The sequence below is a fragment of the Nicotiana attenuata genome, unplaced genomic scaffold (genome assembly GCF_001879085.1).
Source record: "Nicotiana attenuata strain UT unplaced genomic scaffold, NIATTr2, whole genome shotgun sequence".
Classification (NCBI taxonomy): domain Eukaryota; kingdom Viridiplantae; phylum Streptophyta; class Magnoliopsida; order Solanales; family Solanaceae; genus Nicotiana; species Nicotiana attenuata.
Window position 1 is genome coordinate 554,961 of NW_017670537.1, and position 8,136 is coordinate 563,096.

The window sequence follows — 8,136 nt, forward strand, 5'->3', positions numbered from 1 at the left end:
AAAAAAGTACAGTACAAACCAAAATTTTGAGGGAGAACATATCACCTGAATATTTAATCTAGGTTTCAGTGCATTTCAAGCATGTGGTGCTCTTGTCGACAGAATAATACGAAATAGCCATTAATGTTACATGGAGGAGACTTTATGTCTAATTATATCTTCTCCAATGTTTCATAAAATCTGAAAATGTTCTCATTTGCTGAATTTGGTAGAGACTGATTATTCATCAAAGAAAGGTTTAAAGAAAGGCTTAAAGGAGTCTCATGACTGAGGTGGTATGTATTTGGCTGTTGAGAAAATACTAGCTCCCTCAATATATCTAGATATATAAAATATGCTAAATCCTTACCTTTATCCTCATCTCTAAAGGGGCACAACTTGATACTTGGGTATGGTATCGTTTTGCCTCCCTCTAATGCTACTTTCCAAATTCTTGCTATGGAACTTTATCAGTTAATGTTTGCTTTTTTCAAAGATATCTAATTTCTTACTTTTTTGGATTAGGACTGAGGCGTTTGGAGGTCGATTCCAGAGGCAAGGGCATCGCGGAGTAGGATTATGGCTTGGCTTGAGGTAAGTAACGCTTCCAAACTTGGTTCTGGGGGTTTGAAACCCCGAACTATGTGGTATATGATTAGTATTGAGGTGACGCGCATGTCAAGTGACGGGCGTGCGCCGTGAGAATTACGGCCTGGCTCATCCCATGATGTGAGCCCTTCTCTATGATTTCAGGAACAATAAAGGTGATATGCGGGCCTTGGGAATCAAATATGTACACGGAGTTCGATGACCATCCAAACACTACCAAAAAATGGGCCTATGGGAACAGTTATTTTGGCAACGGTTCACAAACTGTTGCTATAGAGTAGATATAGTAACGGTTGCAACCGTTATAATAGAATTTGGGTTGTATCAGTACACTTTAGACATCAAACCGTTGCAATTGTAATAAAACCGTTGCCATAGATATTTTTTTTGCAACGGATTTGTAAACCGTCCCAATAGACATGTATATGGGAACGGCTTTGGGAAACAAATTCCTATTGGAACGGTTGTTCATTCCCGCCTCGATTTGTCTGCTGAAAATTTCTTGGCCCGCCAAGTGACCTATCATTTTATATTTTTTAATTAATTTTAATAAGGTAAATACAATAAACCCCTCCACTCCGGTTTATCTCCAGTGTATCCCCCTAATCGATACATCCAAACTCCCTCATCATACATCCAAACTCCCCTCTCTGATCTCTTTTCTTTTTGCATCTTTGCCGAGTTTCAGATTAATGGTCGAGTTTCAGATTTACTAAATCCTCTCTTGGCCGAGTTTCACTCTCTCTATATCTATGCAAATACCTCTTCATTAGACCACCATAATCATCAAACCCTAAAGTTCCAAAGCCCAAAGCGTGGTCGCCGTTCACCATTTTCCGGCACTTCTCCGGCACTTCTTCAAGGACAGTTGCTAGCCTTCCCCAAATCCCCAAATTCAAAAATCAGATTTGTGCTCGAATCAGAGAAGTCCAAAATCACTATAGCCTGGTAATTTTCTCTCTTTTTTTGGTCATTTTTACTGTTTTTGTTACCATAGCTATACATTTTTACTGTGTTTTTTTAGTTCTTGGAAAAAAGGTTCTTAATTCATGCTGTAGTCTTTTGGGTTCTGTGTTTAATTTATTCTGTAGTCATGTGTTTTTAGTTGTGTTTTTACCTGCTGATTTTGTAAATACAGATTCCTTTTTATTGCTGATTTTGTTTCCTGCTGATTTTATAAATTCCTTCCTAATGCTGATTTTATAAATTCCTTCCTAATTTTATACAGTAGATATTACAGTTTCTCTAGATGTTACTCGTTTATGTTGTTGGAGCTGGAAAATATGATATGCTTGGAATCTACATGAAATGATCATGTGTCCTTACTTTTGTAACATCCTTAATGCTGACACCATTTTACATGTTCACGTCACCTTTACTGATGTTATTACACTAGAATACAAGTATTTCAGAACTTGCTAGAAAGTATTCGATATGGGTGATTCCTCAATTGTATGCTTACGCGCTCAATTTCCCTGTTGAAAAATTCCTCCAAGCTCAAGGAAAAATATGAGTTATGACAGATGCTTGATGCTTTTAATCCTACTTTGGATGCTTTATTCTACTATGGAATTTTTGCTATGCTATTTTACATGTTTTAAACCACAAATGATTTGAAGTTATAGTGCACCATTGGTGTTGTCCATGTAATGTTGGTAAAGAGCTAAATGGGATGCCCTTGTTTTGCCATCATGGTCCTTTACATGAAAAATTGCTTGCCATCATGGTCCTTTACATGAAAAATTGCTCTCAAATGCCTTAAGAAATTTAGCAAAGTAGACAGTTACAATAATCCAGGTCACTTTTCTTGTAAGTCTCTTCTGGAACTACATTTTTTGTTGCAGGCTTTAAGGCTCTTCAGATAACAATTAAGTGTACCAAAAGGGAGTTTGCTAAGATTTTTGTTCTCTTTTATCACTGTAACTGCGGCAGCCTCCAATGTTTCTTTTTTAAATGCAGTGGAAGAAGAAGCGTATGAGGAAGCTGAAGAGAAAGCTCAGAAAGATGAGATAGAGATCTAAGTAAAGCAGGGTGCCTATGATGCTTTCTTGGGTAAATCTGCTGCCATTCTCCTCTTGGTGTCTAGCTCTCTCGCAGCTCCAGAGAATGGTGGTTGTCTGTTGTTTAAAGTTGCATTAATTGATCTACTATTTTCTATGAAGGATCTCAGTTTAGTTTAAAGTCATAAAATTCTCTTGCAGCATCGACACTACCCAAAACTTGGTCATCTCCTTTAACTAAATTATCTCTTGTTAAAACAATTTGATGATCATGTCCTTAAAGAGGTGAATGTTGGAGGATTTAAGCCTAATTTCTTTAAATGAGTTTGCCCTTGAAATAACACCTAATTTCTTTAAATGAGTTTCCCTTTACATAATATTTGATTTACCATCTAGCGAGATGGATTCTTGTTATTAGGAGTTGCAAATTTTGAGGAATCAAGAGATCAATCTAGAATCCAAAGACAAGTATGTGCATTTCTAAATCTTTTGTTTTGTTTTATTTTTCTCTAAAGATGCTTTTTCCTGAGTTTCATTAGTTAAAATAATGATACATTGTTTGGTAACTAATATCAAGCTATCCTCTGTGCTGAGCTAAACGACATCTTCCTGCAGGATCTAGAAGATTTCTATTTCGTCTAACACTGGGCCGTCTCCAGACTGAAGAGGTAATCTGCTAAAAATATTTGAATTAGTTATGAAGCCGGTAAGTGTATATGCACAGAGAAATCAAAGATCTTGATGTTTTTGGACTAATCTGTAGTAGAAGATTTCATCAGGTACGTTCTCATTCGCTCTAACACATTGACAATTGATACCAAAAAGAACAAAACAGAAATAGTTTACTAACAATTTATGTATGGTTGTTCACATGAAGACATGCATTTCTATATCCTTGTACATTTGATTTTTAGTTTTTTCATGTTTTCATGTTGCATTATATGTTTATTCTTTTATTTTGGTATAATAAAGTTTTATTCCCTTCTTTATGAACAAAATTCACAAAAATATATCAGCAACTCCACAAAGTGGTGGTCTCATTTGTATCATATGATATCAAACTTATTAAAAGTAAGAAGGATGTGTCTGTAATATTACGTACGTTTGAAGATGATATTGGAGTTGTGGATATTGACTCTACTTCTGCTTACTTTTTTTCAATTAAATCATTTATCTTTAATCTATGAACTCACATATTCACTTAAGTGTGGATTGCTCGGTTATTCTCAGCTGGAAAATATGGTTATATTGGAACTTGGCTGGAAAGTGAATACTGGCAATAAAATCTCTCTTTTTTTGCTTCTGTGAAAACTAAACTTATTAAGCCATGGCTTCAGGACAGGAGGAAAATCAGCAGCATATATGCTTTTGATCCTTAATGTCTTTCTTTACTTCATTGCTATTGTAATTACTTCTTGGGCTGTCAATCATACCATAGTAAACATTGCTATTTTTCCTATTCAATTTGATTAAGGTAATAATTCAACTTTTCAGGCTAAGTTTAGTAAAGCTGAGAAGAATGTGAAAGAGTTGAGCAGTTGGAAGAGTGGATCTCACTGAAAACGATATGAAACGTGGCATGTCCGAGCTTCAACGCTTATTTTCTTCATTCATATACTCAAAGCGTAAGATTCCCTGTAGCGGCATTTTAATTACATGTTATATGAACACCTTTTGGTTACATGGACGAATTCTTAAGTGTGTTTTCTTGTTCTTCTTACTCTTGACGGGTTGCTTCACTTGAAGATATACATTTTTCAAATTTTATGGGCATCATATCAGTAATATGTTGGGTTTTTAAGGTATTTAATTAATATATTAAATACTTAAAAGAGGGTGAATGGGAAATGGAGGGAAATGAAATTTTTGAGTGAAATTTTAAGTTCCCCCTCCCTTGGCAAATGGGCATTGTCCCATATTGGAAGAGGAAGAGGTTTTTTATGGGTATATAAGCAATTGCTCTTCTTCTAGCTCTTAAAGAGTTGAGAAGAAGGCAAGCCTCGCGCCGTCGTCGTCGCTCGCTCGGCTTCGGCTTCGGCTTCGGCTACGGCTTCGGCTACGGCTTCGGAATTGATTGATTAACTTTTTGGACCAAATTTATTTGTTAATAGTAAAATATTAACAGAAATGTTATTAAATATTTGTTTTAATAACAAAATATTAATATTAAATCCAATCCGTTTTTCTGTTTTAGGTAACTGTTTTGGTAACAGAAAAGTAACTACACTAACGTTCGTATGGATGTAATTCTTTATAACTGGAGAGTATGTATCAAAGTAGTCAAGAACCTTTCTGTTGTCTATTACCCTTTGACCACAAGTCTTGCCTTATACTTGTCAATAGTGACCATCATCTTTTATTTTTCCTCTTAAAGATCCATTTAGATCCCAACGGTTTGTTTCCAGGAAGGAAGATCAACCAATTCCATGTATGGTTGTTTAGTATGGATTCTATTTCACTATTGACCGCCTCTTTTCCATAACAATGATTCCGAAGAAGACATAGCTTCTTTAAATGTTTTGAGGCTCATTTTCCAATAAGAAAGTCACAAAATCTGGTCCAAATGAAGTAGACGTTCTTTGACGTTTACTACGTCTTGGATCTTCTTGGTTAAGTGTACTTTTTTGTTTCTTCCCGAGGTCGTTTAGATCTTTCACCAATCGACTCACATTCCTTTTTATACGGATTATATTTCAAAGAACTCAGCATTATCTGATTCTATAACCGTATTATTATGAATGTCGGGATTTTCTGTTTATGAACCAGAAAATCGATATGCTTTACTATTAGTTTGCATATCCTATGAAAACACAATCAACGGTTTTCGGTCCTATTTTTACCCTTTTGGGTTTAGGAACTTGCACTTTTGCAAACACCCGCACACTTTAAAATAATTCAAGTTGGGCTTCCTTCCTTCCATTTTTCATATGGAATGGATTGTGTTTTGCTATGGGTAATCGATTTAGTATTCGGCTAGCGTAAGAATGGCTTCCCCCCAAGTTCTGTGGCAAACCAGAACTTATCAATAATGCGTTCATCATCTCCTTTAATGAACGATTCTTTCTTTTCTGCAATCCCATTGGATTGGGGCGTGTAAGGGGCCGTTGTTTGATGAATAATTCCATATTCTAAACATATTTGTTCAAAAGGAGATTCATATTCACCACCCTATCACTTCTTATCATTTTTGATTTTCTTATTAAGTGCGTTTCAACTTCATTTTTGTATTGCTTGAATGCGTCTATTGCTTCATCTTTATAATTAAGTAAGTAAACATAGCAATATCGAGTACTATCGTCAATAAAAGTTATGAAATAATTTTTTCCACCGCGAGATGGTATTGAACTTCATGTCACAAATATCTGTGTGAATTAAGTCTAAAGATTTGAATTCCTTTCAACCGACTTATAAGGATGTTTAACATACTTAGATTCCACACATACTTGACATTTGATTTGTCACATTCAAACTTGGGCAATACTTTCAAATTAATCATTTTCCGTAAGGTTTTATAATTGACATGACCCAAACGTACATGCCATAATTCATTTGACTCAGTAAGTTAAGACGAAGCTGAAATTTATTATTATTTTTTAACAACCATTACATTCAGCTTGAAAAGGCCCTCAGTGAGGTAACCTTTCTACAAACATCTCATTCTTACTTATTACAAACCTTATCGGAACAAAAATAACATTTAAACCCATTCTTAACAAGAAGTCCAGTAGAGACTAAATTCTTCCTAATCTCGGGAACATGAAGGACGTTGTTCAAAAGTCACCACTTTGCCGGAAGTCATTCTGAGAAAATATTTCCCATATCCTTTAATCTTCGCCTTTGAAGCATTTCCCATAGAGAAATCGTCTCATCGGGTCCAACGGAGCATAAGAAGCAAAAGCTTCTCTAACAGCACAAACATGGCGAGTGGCTCCAGAATCAATCCACACTCTTTAGGATTGCCCACCAAGTTGCATTCGGAAAGCATGGCACATAAATCATCAACATCATCATGCTTTTCACCATGTTTGCTTGACCCCTTTTCTTGTCTTCTTCGGAGCACGACACTCCGTAGATTTGTGTCCAGTTTTCCCACAGTTGTAGCAGTTTCCACTGAACCGCTTCTTGCTTGGGTTGTATTTCGGTCCAGAAGCTTCTTTCTCTTTTTGTTCTCTTCAATAATATTTGCTCCCATTATTGTTGAATTTCCACGGCCTCTCTTTCCGCAGCTTTGTTGTCCTCTTCGATTCTCAACCGAACAATGAGATCTTCAAGGGACATCTCCTTGCGTTTTGTTTTCAAGTAGTTTTTGAAGTCCTTCCACAAATGAGGCAACTTCTCATCATCGCTGCTACTTGAAATGCTTCATTGATACAAGACCTTTAATGAAATTTCTATTAGTAAAAATACTAAGATTACTACTTTCAACATCAATATTAAATTGAGTATTACCTTCAGCAAGGAGATCGTGAATAATCACTTGCAATCCTGGACTTGGGTAATAACAGACTTGCTATCTACCATTTTGTAGTCCAAAAACTTTGCAGCAACAAACTTTTTCAACCCGGCATCTTCGATTTTGTATTTCTTTTCAAGCGCAGTCCACAGTTCCTTTGATGTTTCCACGCCACTGTAGACGTTATACAAAGCATCCTCCAGCCCGCTTAGAATATAATTCTTGCACAAAAAATCTGAATGCTTCCATGCCTCAATTATGAGAAAGCGTTCAGTTTCTGGAGTTTCATCGGACAGCACAGGAACATCTTCCTTGATGAACTTCTGGAGACTTAGAGTGGTCAGATAGAAGAAATCTTTTTGCTGCCAGCGCTTGAAATCAATCCCGGAAAATTTTCCGGGTTTTTCTCCGCCGGTGCCAATGCTGCCGGTGTCGTTCGGCTTGTTGACGCATTGGCAGTCACCATTGGAACCGCTTGGTTCTCATTTCCATTAGTCATTTCTGTAAAAGAATGACACAAACGTTAAAATCACGTAGATTTTAATAGAGTACAAAACCACAAAGGTTTTACTCTTCCAGAAACAGTAAGTACAAATACAGAAAATAAATTATTAAATTCCTTAAGCTTGTTATTACAACTGTATTTGTAAAATAAATTATGGAAATATAAATGAATATAAACAGTAATGAATATAAACAGAAATGACATAAACCAATTCGAGCCCACTGAATTCACAGTGTTTCCTTAAGGAATTTAATCCCCTCCTAGTACCCAAGGTTATGGATTATTTCCTCCCAGGATAGAACGAATTACACACTGGTGTAGTGGTACTTCAAACCCCAGTATTTCAGCGAACACAAAGTTTGGTAGCAAATCAACTTACTTTTTGCTTTGTTTTGATGCTAAAAGTATGCAGAAGAAGGAGAGGAAACTCAGAAAATTGTAGTTAAAATTCTGAGCAGAATAGTGTTGTATTTATAGCCAAAGTTGGGTCTCTTCAGAATGGCTGTTTATGCAAAACGCCCAACAACATAAATGCCATTACATAAATGGCCATTTACTCAATAAAAAGAGAAAAATTGAAGAGGGGTAGT

General features: G+C 36.0%; 1 long non-coding RNA gene across 1 annotated transcript; it reads left to right on the top strand.

Moving 5' to 3' along the window:
• Positions 1-1,321: 1,321 nt before the first annotated feature.
• Positions 1,322-4,209, top strand: LOC109240681. The gene is made up of 4 exons (XR_002070115.1): positions 1,322-1,536; positions 2,548-2,640; positions 3,204-3,256; positions 4,083-4,209. It is a non-coding gene; the product is annotated as an uncharacterized LOC109240681 (long non-coding RNA).
• Positions 4,210-8,136: the final 3,927 nt, after the last annotated feature.